Source organism: Rattus norvegicus, chromosome X, assembly GCF_036323735.1.
Source record: "Rattus norvegicus strain BN/NHsdMcwi chromosome X, GRCr8, whole genome shotgun sequence".
NCBI lineage: Eukaryota > Metazoa > Chordata > Mammalia > Rodentia > Muridae > Rattus > Rattus norvegicus.
The window spans coordinates 26,230,031-26,246,969 of record NC_086039.1 but is presented as its reverse complement, the minus strand read 5'-3'; the positions used below and the strand labels follow the sequence as shown (position 1 = coordinate 26,246,969).

The following is a 16,939-nucleotide window of genomic DNA, read 5'->3' as shown; positions in this document are numbered from 1 at the left end:
GCATCTTTTGGGCATATGCCCAAGAGGGGTATAGCTGGGTCCTCAGATAGTTCAATGTCCAATTTTCTGAGGAACTTCCAGACTGATTTCCAGAATGGTTATACGAGTCTGCAATCACACCAACAATGCAGGAGTGTTCCTCTTTCACACCAACAATGCAGGAGTGTTCCTCTTTCTCCACATCCTCGCCAGCATCTGCTGTCACCTGAGTTTTTGATTTTAGACATTCTGACTTGTGTGAGATGGAATCTCAGGGTGGTTTTGATTTGCATTTCCCTTATGACTAAAGATGTTGACCATTTCTTTAGATGTTTCTCAGCCATTCAGCATTCCTCAGCTGTGAATTCTTTGTTTAGCTCTGAACACAATTTTTTTTCAGCTCCTATCACTCAATGTTTTTGGTCCAGAAAAAAGCCTGGTGTGTGTGTGTGTGTGTGTGTGTGTGTGTGTGTGTGTGTGTGTGTGTGTGTGTGTCAGGAATCAGGATAGCTAAGGGTGTTGGGCTTATAAGGTGGCAAAAGCTAGTAACCATGGTTTGTCTATGTCCATGTTGCTCACAGCCAGGGATAGTCAGTCGGTCATGTGTGCCTCTTTAACATTGAATAGAGGAAGGGTACTGATTTGTTTGAGTTAATTTTATTTTTTTTGAATTTTTTTTATTAACGAGTATTTCTTATATACATTTCGAGTGTTATTCCCTTTCCCGGTTTCCGGGCAAACATCCCCCTAATCCCTCCCCCTCCCCTTCTTTATGGGTGTTCCCCTCCCCATCCTCCCCCCATTGCCGCCCTCCCCCCAACAATCTAGTTCACTGGAGTCTGAACACAATTTTTAATACGGTTATTTGTCTACCTGCAGTCTAACTTCTTGAGTTATTTGCATATTTTGGATATAAGCCTTCTATCTGTTGCAGAATTGGTAAAAAACTTTTCCAAATCTGTTCGTTGCTGTTTTGTCCTAACCACAGTGTCCTTTGCCTTACAGAATTTTGCCGTTTTATGAGATCCTATTTATCAATTCTTGATCTTAGAGAACAAGTCATTGGTTTTTTTTTTTTCAGGAAATTCTCTCCAGTGCCCATGTGTTTGAGATTCTTCCCCACATTTTCTTCTATTAGTTTGAGTGTATTTGGTTTGATGTGGAGGTCTTTGATCCACTTGGACTTAAGCTTTGTACAGGGTGATAAAAATGGATCGATCTGCATTCTTCTACATGCTGCCTTCGAGTTGAACCAGCACCGTTTCCTGAAAAAGCTATCTTTTTTCCATTGGATGTTTTTGACACCTTTGTCAAAAATCAAGTGACCATAAGTGTGTGGGTTCATTTCTGCGTTGTCAATTCTATTCCACTGGTTTATCTGTCTCTCTCTGTACCAATACCATACAGTTTTTATCACATTAATACTTCTTGAGTTCAGTGATAGTGATTCCCCTGGAAGTCTTTTTGTACTTGAGGATAGTTTTCGCTAGCCTGGCTTTTTTGTTATTCCAGATGAATTTGCAAATTGTTCTGTCTAACTCTATGAAGAATTGGGTTGAAATTTTGAAGGGGGTTGCAGTGAATCTGTAGATCTCTTTTGATAAAATGGCCATTTTTATTATATTAATCCTGCCATTCCATGAGCATGGGAGATCTTTCCATCTTCTGAGATCTTCAATTTCTTTCTTCAGAGGCTTGAAGTTCTTATCATACAGATCTTTCACTTGCTTGGTTAAATTCACACCGAGGTATTTTATATTATTTGAGACTATTGTGAATGGTGTCATTTCCCTAATTTCTGTCTCAACTCATTTCTCTTTTGTGTAGAGGAAGGCTACTGATTTATTTGAGTTAATTTCATACGCAGCCACTTTCCTGAAGTTTAGCAGGTTTAGTAGTTCTCTGTTGGAACTTTTGGAATCAGTTAAGTATAAAATCATATCATCTTGAAATAGTGATATATTGACTTCTTCCTTTCCAATCTGTATCCCTTTGATATCCTTTTGTTGTCTGATTGCTCTGACTAGAACATCAAGAACTATATTGAATATGTAGGGAGAGAGTGGGCAGCCTTGTATAGTCCCTGATTTTAGTGGGTTTGTTTCGAGTTTCTCTCCACTCAGTTTAATATTAGCTACTGGTATGTTGTATATGGCTTTTACTATGTTTAGGTATGGGCCTTGTATTCATGTTCTTTCCAGGACTTTTACCATGAAGTGGTGTTGAATATTGTCAAATGCTTTCTCTGCATCTAATGAAATGATCATGTCATTTTTATGTTCCAGTTTGTCTATATAGTGGATTAGGTTGGTGGTTTTCCATATAATAAACCATCCCTGTATCCCCGGAATGAAGCCTACTTGATCATGATGGATGATTGCTTTGATATGCTCTTGGATTCGGTTTGCAAGAATTTTATTGAGTATTTTTGCGTCAATATTCATAAGGAAAAGTGGTCTGAAATTCTCTTTCTCTGTTGGGTGTTTGTGTGGTTAAGGTATAAGAGTAATTGTGACTTCATAGAAGGAATTCAGTAGCACCGCATATGTTTCAGTTTCATGGAATATTTTGGGTGGTATTGGTATGAGGTCTTCTACGAAGGTAAGATAGAATTCTGCACTGAACCCATCTGTACCTGGGCTCTTTTTGGTTGGGAGACTTTTAATGACTGCTTCTATTTTAGGTTTTATGGATTTATTTAAATGGTTTATTTGTTCCTGATTTAACTTTGCTACCTGATATCTGTCTAGGAAAGTGTCCATTTCCTCCCGATTTTCAAATTGTGTTGACTATAGACTTTTGCAGTAGGATCTGAAGATTTTTTGAATTTCCTCTGGCTCTGTTGTTATGTCTCCCTTTTTATTTCTGCTTTTGTTAATTTAGACACACTCTCTGTGTCCTCTGGTTAGTCTGGCTAAGGGTTTAATCTATCTTGTTGATTTTCTCAAAGAACCAGCTTTTGGTTCTGTTGATTCTTTGCATAGTCCTTTTTGTTTCTACTTGGTTGATTTCAGCTCTGAGTTTGATTATTTCCTGCCTTCTACTCTTCCTGGGTGTTTTTGTCTAATTTTGTTCTAGAGCTTTTATGTGTGCTGTCAAGCTGCTGATATATGTTCTCTCCTGTTGCTTTCTGTAGGTACTCAGATCTATGAGTTTTCCTCTTAGCACAGCTTTCATTGTATCTCATAATTTTGGGTATGTTGTACCTTCATTTTCATTAAATTCTAAGAAGTCTTTAATTTCTTCCTTTATTTCTTCTTTGACCAGGTCATCATTGAGTAGAGCATTATTCAACTTCCATGTATATGTGGGCATTCTTTCCTTATTGTTTTTGAAGACCAGCTTTAGCATGTAGTGGTCTGACAGGATGCATGGGATTATTTCTATCTCTCTGTGTCTGTTGACGCCTGTTTTATGACCAATTATATGGTCACTTTTGGAGAAAGTACCAGGAGTTGGTGGGAAGAAGTTATATCGTTTTGCTTTGGGGTAGAATGTTTTATAAATATCTTCTAAATCATTTGTTTCATGACTTCTCTTAGTCTGTTTATGTCTCTGTTTAATTTCTATTTCCATGATCTGTCCATTGATGAGAGTGGGGTATCGAAATTTCCTACTATTTTTGTGTGAGGTTCAATGTGTGCTTTGAGCTTTAGTAAGGTTTCTTTTATGTATGCAGGTGCACTTGTATTTGGAGCATAGATATTTAAGATTGAGATTTCATCTTGGTGGATTTTTCCTTTGATGAATATGGAGTGTCCTTCCATATCTTTTTTGATGACTTTTTGTTTAAAATCAATTTTATTCAATATTAGAATGGCTACTCCACCTTGCTTCTTCAAACAATTTTCTTAGAAACTCGTTTTCCAGCCTTTTCCTCTGAGGTAGGGTCTGTCTTTGTCTGTGAGGTGTGTTTCCTGTAGACGGCAACATTTTGGGTCCTCATTGTGTATCCAGTTTGTTAATCTATGTCTTTTTATTGGGGAATTCAGTCCATTGATGTTGAGAGATATTAAGGAATAGTGATTATTTCTTCCTTTTATATTCATGTTTGGATATGCGATTATGTTTGTGCTTGTCTTCTTTTGTTTTGTTGCAAAACGATTAGTTACTTGCTTTGTGTAGGGATTAGCTTGCCTCCTTGTATTGGGCTTTACCATTTATTATCCTTTGCAGGTCTGGGTTTGTAGAAAGATATTCTGTACATTTGGTTTTGTGATGTAATATCTTGTTTTCTCCATCTATATTAATTGAGAGTTTTTCTGGATACAGTAACCTGGACTGGCATTTGTGCTCTCTTAGGGTATGTATGACATCTGTCCAGGATCTTCTGGATTTCATAGTCTCTGGGGAGAAGTCTGGTATAATTCTGATAGGTCTATCTTTATATGTTACTTGACCTTTTCCCCTTACTGCTTTTAATATTCTTTCTTTGTTTTGTGCATTTGGTATTGTGACTATTATGTGACAGAAGGAGTTTCTTTTCTGGCCTAATCTATTTGGAGTTCTGTAGTCTTCTTGTTTGTTTATGCGCATCTCTTTCTTTAGGTTAGGGAAGTTTTCTTCTATAATTTTGTTGAAGATATTTACTGGTCCTTTGAGTTGGGGGTCTTCACTTTCTTCTATACCTATTATTCTTAGGTTTGATCTTCTCATTGTGTCCTGGATTTCCTGTATGTTTTGGGCCGGTATCTTTTTCCATTTTCCATTATCTTTGACAGTTGTGTGCATGATTTCTATAAAATCTTCTGCTCCTTAGATTCTCTCTTCTATCTTTTGCATTCTGTTGGTGATGCTTGTATCTACGGCTCCTTGTCTCTTCCTTTGGTTTTCTATATCCAGGGTTGTCTCTCTTTGTTCTTTCTTTATTGCTTCTATTCCATTTTTAATTCCTCCACCTGTTTGATTATATTTTCCTGGAATTCTTTCAGGTATTTTTCCTTTCCACTCTATAGGCTTCGACTTTTATATTTGTGTATTCCTGCATTTCTCTAAGGGAGTTCCTCATGACTTTCTTGGAATCCTCCAGCATCATGATCAAATGTGATTTTAAATCTTGATTTTGCTTTTCTGTTGTGTTTGGATATTCAGTTTTTGCTTTGGTGGGAGAATTGGGCTCCAATGATGCCATGTAATATTAGTTTCTGTTGCTTTGGTTCCTGTGCTTGCCTCTTGCTATCACATTGTCTCTGCCTATGCTTGGGACCCTGTTCACACGGGGTTCAGGTGGCGTTAGGCATTTTCCTCTAGAGTCAGAAATGTGGACAGAGAGTAGTCTTCTCTGGCTTCCCAGGTGTGTCCACCCCTCTGAGAGTCTAGCCTCTCCCTCCCACAGGATTTGGGTGCAGGGAGCTGTTTGACCAGGTCCCTTCATATCCGGGCGGTGTCTGGACTGGAGCATTGAGTGCCCCTATCTTCCTGTTCCCAGAGGCCCTATACAGTTTCTTCTTGGACCAGGGATGTGGGCAAGTGTGGGCAGTACTGGGGTTCTCTTGCCCTGTAGTCTCAGGAGTGCCCTCCTCTCTGGGCAGTAAGCTCTCTCTCCCTCGGGGTTTGGGAGCAGGGAGCTGTGGGCTGATTTATTTCTTGAATGACTTGAAGTTTCTGTCGTACAGATCTTTCACATGTTTGGTTAGTGTAACCCCAAGATATTTTATATTATGTTGGTTATTGTGAAGAGAGATGTTTCCCTAATTTCTTTCTCAGCCTGTTTTTTATTTGTATAAAGGAAAGGAAGGCTAGTGATTTATTTGAGATAATTTTATATCTGGCCACTTTGTTGAAGTTGTTTATTAGCTGGATAATTTCTCTGGTTGAGGGGTTTCTTATATATATTATCATGTCATCAACAAGTAGTCATACCTTTATTTCTTCTTTCCCAATTTGTAACCCCTTGATCTCTTTTTGTTGTCTGATTGTTCTAGTCAGCACTTTGAACCCTATATTGAAAAATATGGAGAAAGTGGGTATGCTAATCTTGTGCCTGATTTTAGTGGGATTGCTTCAAGTATCTCTTCATTTAATTTGATAATGGCTGTTGGTTTGGAGTAAATTACTTTTATTATGTTTAGGTGTGGGCCTTGAATACTTAATCTCTCCAATAATTTTAACATGAAGGGGTGTTGAATTTTTCAAAATTTTTTTGGCATCTAATGAGATCATCATGTGATTTTTTTCTTTGAGTTTGATTCTATAGTGGATTACCTTAATGAATTTTCATATGTTGAAACAACCTTGCATTTCTGGGATGAAGCCTACTTGATCACAGTGAATGGTGGTTTTGATGTGTTATTTTATTCAGTTTGCAAGAATTTTAATCAGTATTTTTGAACTGATATTCATAAGTGAGTTTAGTCTGAAGTTCTCTTTTTTGGTTGGGTCCTTGTGTGATTTAGGTATCAGTCTAATTGTGGCTTCATAGAGTGAATTCGGTAATGTTCCTCTATTTCTGTTTTATAGAATATTTTGAGGAATATTAATATTATTTCTTCTTTGAAGGTCTACTAGAATTTAGAATTAAAGACATCTGGCCCTGAATGGATGACTGTCTGTGCTAACTCCACACTCTACATTTCCCCTCCTGAGAGTGCCATGCACATTGGTCCTGGCTTTCTTCTATTGACATATATCTTTCCTTAGCATTCTTTATTTAATACACTTTTGTTTTCAAAACACAACCTGCTCCAAGGCTACAACAGTATAAAACATAACTCCAGTTGTGAAAATCGATTAATAGATGCATATGATGAGCAGGAAAGATAACTGTCAGAACTAAGTCCAAATTCCAAGGTCTGGATGTGTTTCATCTTTACTTGATAGTATCCCAAGAAGTGCATATACCTTCTATCTCCACAATTTAGGGTCTGAACTTGGATGAATAGGTAAAATAGCAGCTTCTATGATACTGTTCTTAAGCATTATGCCAGCATTATTTTCTCTCTTCCAGACAAAGCGTTCTGGGATGCAAACTGCAACAAAATTATGAGGTGAGTTTCCAAAGCATCAAACCAAAGTGTATCATCTCCACAACAGGAGGCATATCTGAAGGCTTGTGCATCCTGAACCACATTTTCCTGATGATTTCCTCCAAAACTAATCGTACCTGCACAATTTACTCTGTGTCTAAACTTCCTTCTTCTATGTTCACATGTAGTATATTAGCTTTATCTGCCGAACTCCCTGTATCTTACTCACTAGAGACTTTGCCTTATCCAAGCCTACCTCTATATAGGTAAATGATACAATAATTTGGTTTTCTGATGTTTCCATAAAATCATTGTACAGCCTCATAACTATGTTCTCAATGCTAGCTATGGTCATGCAATTAGTATGCTAGATATTACTGGAAGTTCTTACAAAAGAAAACCTAGCTGTGTGGTCAATACACTTTAAGTACTCACTGTGGTTACATATATTGAACAACAGCCTTTTCTTTTGTCTTCTCCCAATTCTTATATACCAACACCTTTCTCATCTTCCCATATTTAGCAGTGGTGATTCAGGTCCTGCAATAGGTTTCCCTGGTGATTTTCTGAAGAAAAAAAGCACACTTGTTCCATCTTCATTGTCACTGGAAGCATAGAAAACACATAATTTATGCCTAATGAAGCTACCCAGACCTCCTACCTGGTCTAGTGTTGTAGTATGGGTTGAAGATCTCCTAACATTTTCTCAAAGGCTCTAAAGCAACCCCACCCCTAGTCCTTTCCATCACCTCTGCAACTACTACTAGCCACCTACTTCTGTAATGGAACTTCTTGGCAAGTATTCTCACAGTCGAACATGCTTCTGATACAAACACAGTTTTTGTTGTACTTCTAGATACTACAATAAAAACCCAAGCCATCTGGTAAGTGCCTCATAACCTTGTTAGTATTCTCTATTTCCACACTCTTACTTTCTTTTGAGATTGTCTGTCTTTGCTCAAGTCATTCAAGGCAGATAGCTGCTTTTTCTATGATTTCTGCCCTTAGTATGCATCCTACATTCACTTTATATATATATATATATATATATATATATATATATATATATATATATATATATATATATATACAGTTCTAGTTGTCAATGTGATTATATGCCTTTGTGTTTGATGAGATCTACACAACCAGTTACACTCTGTTATAGCTCTGACTGGCAAATTCCTGCACTGGGTAACTTGTTAAGTGCCCTCAGAAACAGTCTGACTAGATCCATTTCATTATTTTGAAACTTAGTTCTACATGTGTAGATCTAATGCTGGCCTGGGACCTGCTTCTATCCTATGAGGTGTCAAGCAATATTGTTCATCAGCCTAAGCAAGAAGGAATAAAAGTTAACCAGGAACATATGTTCTGCAAGATGTTGGTAGGCTTCCAGTTCCAGGAGAAACAGCCATTTTTCTAGACAGTTTTCAATGAAAGATATCTCTTTTACTGGAGGCTACTTAAACCTTGGAGAGTAGAGAGAGGTTTTGGAGGAGAGGGTATATTATGGCTGGTGCTAAGTTGATCAAATGTTATATTGTAATGAAGCAGAATTGCAGGTACTTCTGGACATACCTTTATAGGGAGGGAGAAAATTTTATCTGAAATTTGGACACAGAATTCCTCAAGGGTATTGGATATGGGCGTCATACAGGCCATGTATGCCAAGATATCCTGGCCCAGAATTGGGAAGAAGACAGTCCTAATCCTGCTTATCTCAGGAACAGTTTTTTGGGGATGTGGATATGTCTCAACCACTCCAGCAGTTCATACTTACCCCTGTCCCCAAATTCTCAAGCCTTTCCAGTCACAAAATCTCACTCCTGCTTTTTCCTTTGAGATCAACTGTAAGTCTTCCATGATTTCTATCCCAGCACTCCCAAGGCAAGGCCTGCTCATTCAGCTCTACAGCATCATTTCCCTGATTTTTTCCTAAACCAGACTGCCTCAGACATACCCAATATTGTATGTCAAATTCAGTTCCATTTTGGGCATCAAACGTGAATGATAACATGAGGAAAAATTTAAATAACCCATTCTCATAGTCCCATGTACAGATCCTGTCTTGACAGACAGTAGCTGGTGTTCTAGTCAATCTTTATTGCTGGGAAAATTGTGCTCACCTTAGGAGGAAAGGATGGGGGCCTGTGTAGGGTTAAAACATACAAAATCTCAGGAAAAAGGAGATTTGTTACCACAGAGAGAAAAGGGGAGTTGAATGCTTTTAGAGCTGACATGCCAAAGAGTATGTGGCAGGTGTATTTTTCTGCAGGGATGAGTTTAAGTCCAAAAGGAGACATTTTTTCCCTAGGTTGAGTTGGTAAATCCTGATTGGACTGTTAGTTAGTGTATCCAAAGAATGAATTTTGATTGCTGGATCAGTTTCCGGAGCAAGCCAGTGGCAAAATTAAGGACTATAACTTTTTGACTAGCTTTAGGAATACAATTTAATGCTTTAACAAGAGAGGTTATGGGAAATGGCAAAACCATTCAGTACTGTTTGGGTCTGCTAGAGATCCCTTCAACTGTAATGAATCTTATAAAGCAATCATTTAATTTGGACTGGTTTACAGTACAGACATTTACTCCATGATTATCATGGCAGAAAGCAGGATGGGATGAAAGCAGATGTGTTACTGGTGAAGAAGCTGAGAATTTCGCATCTTGATCCCCAGGCAGCAGAATAATGTCACAATTTCCATGGTTGTGCATGTGAGGCCTCGAAGCTCACCTAAAAGTTACACACTCACTCTATCAAGACCACTCACACCAAGAAATCTACACTTCTTAATAATGCCACAACCTGGTGACAGAATTTGTGTTTCTGAGCCTACCATAATCATTCTTCTCACCAGCATATCTGGCTCTCCATGTTGAATAACACTGTACACAATACCCTCTGAACTGTGTCCACCCTCCAATGTCTTGGACATTGGAAGAGGCATCAGATATGGCACATTCACTAAAGCTAACCTAACTGGACAGGGCCATACCCACTGTCCAAGGATTAGATTTCAAGGTAACTCATTTGCTGTTTTTCTATTCATTTATAAAACAATGACTCACTTTGCCATTGCTACACTTCTATGTCATAACTCTGTGGGCACAGAATATGAACTAATTGGTATGATGATACTTCCCCAGAACCTCTCACATAAGTGACATGCTCATACTCCCTGGCCTTGCTCTGTTGACAAAGCTTATTAACTGGACTTATCTGTTGATAACAAACATAATTAGACTACCTCATAATTTCTGTAATCTGAAACCTACTTCTGCAGTCAATCATTGTTCAGTAGATTGGGCTGATGAGGTGGGAATATTATTTTCTCTCAGAAAAATCTCTGCAGCTCCAGACCTAGCTTTGGGCACATAGTAGCATTGACTTCCCAGTGCCCCGGGCCCACAGATACCTGTTTATTTTTGCTATGCAGGTCCTAGTACTAGAAGCAGAGATCAGACTAATCTTTTCCTGGGACACCTTCAGGAACATTGGCTACTACCACCATCCTTACACTCTGACACTTAGTATCCTGTCAATAATATTATGTAGGTGAATTCTTTGTTGATTTCTTGAGAACAAGGCTAATCAGTACAGTATCTACAATAGAAAGATGAGTTCCAGTCCTGTAATTCCTAGATCTGTTTCTTTTTGTTACACACTCAACCAGGCCCACTTGAACCCTCGTCACAATGTCCAGACATATGTTGGATAGATCAATCCATTTCTAGCAGTTTTCTGAGTTCCCTCCTCTTTCCTTCTATGGCCTTCAATAAATATCAAGGCATATGTATAGATAGGCAGATTGTCCACCAGCTTTTCTTTCTTTCTTTCTTTCTTTTTTTTTTTCTGAGCTGGGTACCGAACCCAGGGCCTTGCACTTGCTAGGCAAGCGCTCTACCACTGAGCTAAATCCCCAACCCCTAACACCAGCTTTTCTTAGAGATCTCTCTAGAGTGCAATTCTACAGCCTCATTTCCTCATTCTAAGCCCCTTACTTGTTGCTGCACACCTGGATTGGATTTCCATGGGTAGTGCCTCAAACTCCAACTATCTTAAAATCATGCTTAGTTCTTGATGTCTAGAACTTGCAGAGGATTTTCCTGGTGACATTCTCTTTTAGACTCCCACAAATATGAAACCAATGAATGATTTTGTCAGAGGCTTTTTCATAATCTAATGAGATGATCATGTTGTATTTTTTGTTGTTTGTTTCATTTTAATTATGCCATGGATTACAACATGATGAAGTATATTGAACCACACTTGCATACTTCATCATGTTGGATGGTGTCTTTGATATATTGTTGGATTCAGTTTTGTACTATTCTTGTGTATATCTACAATAATCTTCATAGGGGAAATTGGTCTTAAATATACTCTCTTTGTTGTATCTTTGTGAGGTTTATGTATAAGTGTGACTGTGGCCTCATAATGAGTTTTACAGTGTTACTTCTGTTAGTATTTTGTGGAAAAAATTGAGGAGTATTAATATTTGCTCTTTTTTGAAAGTCTGTAGAATTCTAAACTAAAATGATCCGGCCTGGACATTTTTTTTTCTTGAGAGAATATCAGTGTGTGTTTCTGTGCTTCCATTTACTTATAAGAAATAGAACTATGTAGTTAGTTTACCTGATGTTGATTTAGTTTTGGCATTTGGTATTTGTCTAGAAAATCATATATTTCACTTGGCTTTTCCAATTTTGTACAGTGCAGGGTGTTAAAGTAAGTCCTGCTAGTTATTTAAATTTGCTCTGTGTATATTGTTATGACTCCATTTTTCTCTTCTAATTTTCTTTCTTAATTTAGGTACTACTTCTCTGCCTTTACATTTGTTTGGCTAAGGGCTTGTCAGTATTCTTGGCCTGGACATTTTCTCAAAGAACCAGCTCTTAGTTTTGCTGATTCTTCTTATTGTTCTTTTTTCTAGTTGATTTCAGCTCTGTCTTTTGAGTTTTTTCTGCTGTCTACTCCTTCTGGGTGTATTTGCTTCTTTTTCTAGATCCTTCAAGCCTACTATTAATTCATTAGTGTGTTAAATCTCCCATTTCTTTATGATGGCACTTAGTGCTAGCAACTTTCCTCTTAGCAGTGCTTTCATAGTGTCTTAATAGTTTATGGTATGTTCTCCCTTGGCTTTAATTGAATTCTAGAAAGTCTTTAATTTCTTTCTCAATTTTTTCCCTGACATAATTGAGTACGGACTTGTTGAGTTTTCATAAGAATGTGGACTTTCTGTTGTTTCTTTTCTTGTTGAAGTCCAGATTTAATCAATGGTGACATAATAAGGTCAATGGGATTATACCAATCTACATATATCAATTGAGGCTTGCTTTATGACTCATTATAGGGTCAGTTTTGGAGAATGTTCCATGAGGTGGTATCTGCCTGCACCAAAAGTCACCTAGAGCTATGACATACCTTACAATAGAGATAAGACCAGATCTTTTGCTCCAAGCAACCTGCCTGAAGGGTTCTTTCTGGTCACCCAAACCCAGGAATAGTACTCCTTTCCCAGATCTGGCTCAAAGAAAACAGGTCTACATGCGTGCTGACACAAAAACTACAAGAAGAGTCAAGCCAATGTCAGAGACAGCAAAACAAGCTAACACCAGTGATAATCTGATAGGGAGAGGAAAGCAAAGAAACCTAAGCAAGATAAACCAAGACTACTTGGCACCATCAGAGACCAGTTCTGCCACCAGAAAAGAAAGATTTCAATTTAAAATAACACCTCATGATGATGATAGAGAAGTTTAAGAAGGACATAAATAACTCATTTTAAGAAATATGGACCAACACAGGTAAAAAGTAGAAGCCCTTAAAGATTTGCTAGAAAACACAAACAACAGGCATCTCGCCAGAGATTGTGAAAGCCAGAAGATCCTTGGCAAATTTCATACAGACAGTAAGAAGCCACAAAGGCCAGTCCATGCTACTATATCCAGCAAAACACTCAATTAACGTAGATAAAGAAACAAAGACATTCCATGACAAAACTAAATTTACACAATACATTTCTAATAAATTGAGCCCTACAAAGGATGATAGATGGAAACTCCAATACAAGTTGGGAACCAACACCCTAGAAAAAGCAAGAAAATAATCTCCTTGCAAAGAAACCAAAAGAAGAGAGAAAAACAAATATAATTCTGCCTCTACCAAGAAAAATAAAAGCAAACAACCATTACTATTCTTTAATATCTCTTAACATCAATGGACTCAATTCCCGAATAACAAGACATAGACTAACAGACTGGACAGGTAAACAGGACCCAGCATTTTGCTGCATACAGGAAACACACCTCAGTGACAAAGAGAGATACTACCTCAGAGTGAAAGGTTGGAAAACAATTTTCCAATCAAGTGGTCCAAAGAAACAACATGAAGAAGCAATGGTAATGTCAAATAAAATCGACATTCAACCAAATTTTATCAAAAGAGAAAAGGAAATACTCTTCATATGCATCGAAGGAAAAATCCACCAAGCTGAGCTCTAAATCCTCAATATCTATGCACCAAATGCAAGGGCACCAGAATTCATAAAAGTACCCTTACTGAAACTCTAAGCATATATTGAACCTCACACAATAGTAGTGGGAGATTTCAAAACCCTACTGTCATCAATGGACAGATCATGGAAAGAGAAACTAAACAGAGACATAGAGGAACTAGCAGAAATTATGAACCCAATTGATTTAACAGATATTTATAGAACATTTCATCCTAAAACAAAAGATACACCTTATTATCAGCACCACATGGTACCTTCTCCAGAGTTGACCAAATAATATCTCACAAAACAGGCCTCAACAGATACAAGAATATTGAAATAATACCATGCATCCTGTAAGATCACCACGAAGTAAGGCTGGTCTTCAATAACAACATATACATGGAAGCTGAACAACATTCTACTCAATGATAATTTGGTCAAGAAAGAAATAAAGTTATTAAAGACTGTTTAGAATTTAATGAAAATGAAGGCACAATATACCCAAAATTGTGGGACACAATGAAAGCTATGCTAAGAGGAAAACTCATAGCTCTGAGTGCCTCTAAAAAGAAGTTGGAGAGAGCATACATTAACCTTTTATAGCACACCTAAAAGATCTAGAACAAAATCAAGCAAATGCCTACAAACAGAGTAGAAGGAAATCAACCAAGTAGAAACAAAAAGAACTATACAAAGAAGCAACAAAACCAGGATCTAGTTCTTTGAGAACATCAATAATGTACGTAAACATTTAGCCAGACTAACCAGAGGGCCCAAAGACAGTATCCAAATTAACAAAATAAGGAAAGTTAAAAGGAAACATAACAACAGAAATTGAGGAAACTCAAAAAAATTATCAGATCCTACCATAATAGCATATACTCAACAAAACTGGAAAATCTGGATGAAATGACTGATTTTCTAGAGAGACACCAGGTATCAAAGTTAAATCTGGATCAGATGAAACATCTAAGCTGTTCCAAAACTCCTAAAGAAATAGAAGCTGTTATTAAAAGTCTCCCAAACAAAAAAGCCCAGGATAAAATGGGTTTCTTGCAGAATTCTATCAGACATTCATAGAAGCCTTCATACCAATACTGTCCAAACTATTCCATAAAATAGAAACAGAAGAATTACCCATTTCCTTCGCTGAAATCACAATTACTCTTTTGCCTAAACCACACAAAGACTCATCATAGAAAGAGATCATCAGACAAATGTCCCTTATGAATATCAATGCAATAATACTCAATAAAATTCTTGCAAACTGAATCCAAGAGCACATCAAAATGATCATCCATCATGATCAAGTAAGCTTCATCTCACAGATATCAGGATAGTTCATCATCACAATCCACTATGTAAACAAACTCAAAGGAAAAAAACCCTCATGATCATCTTGGTAGACATTTGACAAAATTCAGGACACCTTCATGTTAAATGTCTTGGAAAGATAAGGAATCCAAGGACCATAACTAAACACAGTAAAAGCAATATAGAGCAAACCAGTAGCCTATCTCAAAACAAATGGAGAGAAACTTCAGGAAATCCCACTAAAATCAGGGACCGGACAATGCTGCCCACTCTCTCCCTACTTATTCAATATAGTCCTTGAAGTCCTAGCCACAGCAATAAGAAAACAAAAGGAGGTCAAAGGGACCCAAACGGGGAAAGAAGAAGTCAAAATTTCACTATTTGCAGATGATAGCATAGTATACTTAAGTTAACACAAAAGATTCATATCATGTCAGTCAGAATGACTAAGATCAAAAGCTCAGGTGAAAAGAGATGCTGGTGAGGATGTGGAGAAAGAGGATCACTCCTCCACTGTTGATGGAATTGCAAACTGGTACAATCTCTATGGGAATTAGTCTGGAGTTTACTCAGAAAATTGGACATTGCACTCTGTGAAGACCCACCGATACCTCTCCTGGGCATAGACCCAAATGATGTTCCAACATACAAGAAAGATACATGCTCCACTACATTCATAGCAGCCTTATTTATGATAGTCAGAAGTTGTAAAGAACCCAGATGCCCTTCAACAGAGAAATGGATACAGAAAATTTGGTATATCTACACAATGGAGTACTACTCAGCTATCAAAAACAATGACATCATGGAATTCATAGGCAAGTGGATGGAACTAGAAAATATTATCCTGAGTGAGGTAACCCAATCACAAAAAATACATGGTATGCACTCACTAATAAGTGGATATTAGCCCAAAGCTTGAATTAACCAAGATACAATCAATAGACCACATGAAACTCAAGAAGGATGATCAAAGAGCAGATGTCTCAGTCCTCCTTAAAAGGGGAACAAAAAATACTCATAGGATGGGACATGGAGATAAGTTTGTAGCAGAGACTGAAGGAAAGGCCATTCCGAACCTGTCCTCCCTGGGGTTCCAGCTCACATAAATGCAACTACCAAAACTAAACGACATTGATTAAACCAAGAAGTGCATGCTGAGAGGATCTCAATATAGTTGTCTCCTGAGAGACTCAACCAGAGTGTGACAAATACAGAGGCAAATGTTCACAGCTAATCTCTGTACTGAAAATAAGTTCCCCATTGGAGGAGTTAGAGAATGTATTGAGGAAGATGAAGGGGCTTGCAACCCCATAAGAACCACAATACCAACCGAACAGAGCTCCCAGGGACTAAACCACTATACAAAGACTTCACATGGTCAGACCCATGGCTCCAGTTGCATATGTAGCAAAGGATGTCCTTGTTGAGCATTAATGGGAGGAGAAGACCTTGGTACCACCAAAGCTGGACCCCCTCAGTGTAGCAGAGTGTCAGGGAGGGGAGACTGGAAGGGGGGTAATTGGAGAGGGGGGAAACCCTTATAGAATTAAGGCAGGGGGTGGAATGGGGACTTATTGATGCAAAATCATGAAAGGAAATATCATTTGAAATGTAAAGAAAATAGCCAATAAAAAAGACATTTATCAGCAAATTTAAATATATATATATCCTTGAGAAGCAAACACTGCAATGCATTATTCCCCATAGGGATCATGATCATGACCCTATAACTCTTTGGTGTGATCATGTTTATCTTTGAGATAAGCTATTTGAAACTATGGAGTCAGGTGAAGGCAAAGTGTGTTTCCAAAATGGCCTTTCAAGATGCCTGAAGTGAAGGATCCTCTTTTTGCTAAACATGTTAGAAGGAATTTTCTATTCACACATGAAACTTATGTATTCATCAACTCATTCAAAGTAAAGCATTAACTTGGTTCTCTGGGTATGTCTAAGTTTACTTCACATTCTCTATTTCTAACTTCTTCCATTCTTAAATATTTTTATATCCTAAACTCTGACGGCCAAGATCAAATTTTGGTAACAAACACTACTAGGAAAATCTACTGGTGAAATGACTGTTGCAAAAATAAAAAAGGAAACCTGAAAACAATTCATAATCAAGTTGATACCTAATTGAAGTAACCACATTCCTCTGTGGAGACCCTTATTTTCTCAAGA

General features: G+C 37.7%; 1 pseudogene; it reads left to right on the top strand.

Moving 5' to 3' along the window:
* LOC100912112 (uncharacterized) overlaps positions 1–16,593 on the top strand; it is a 58,824-nt pseudogene extending 42,231 nt beyond the window's left edge.
* Positions 16,594–16,939: the final 346 nt, after the last annotated feature.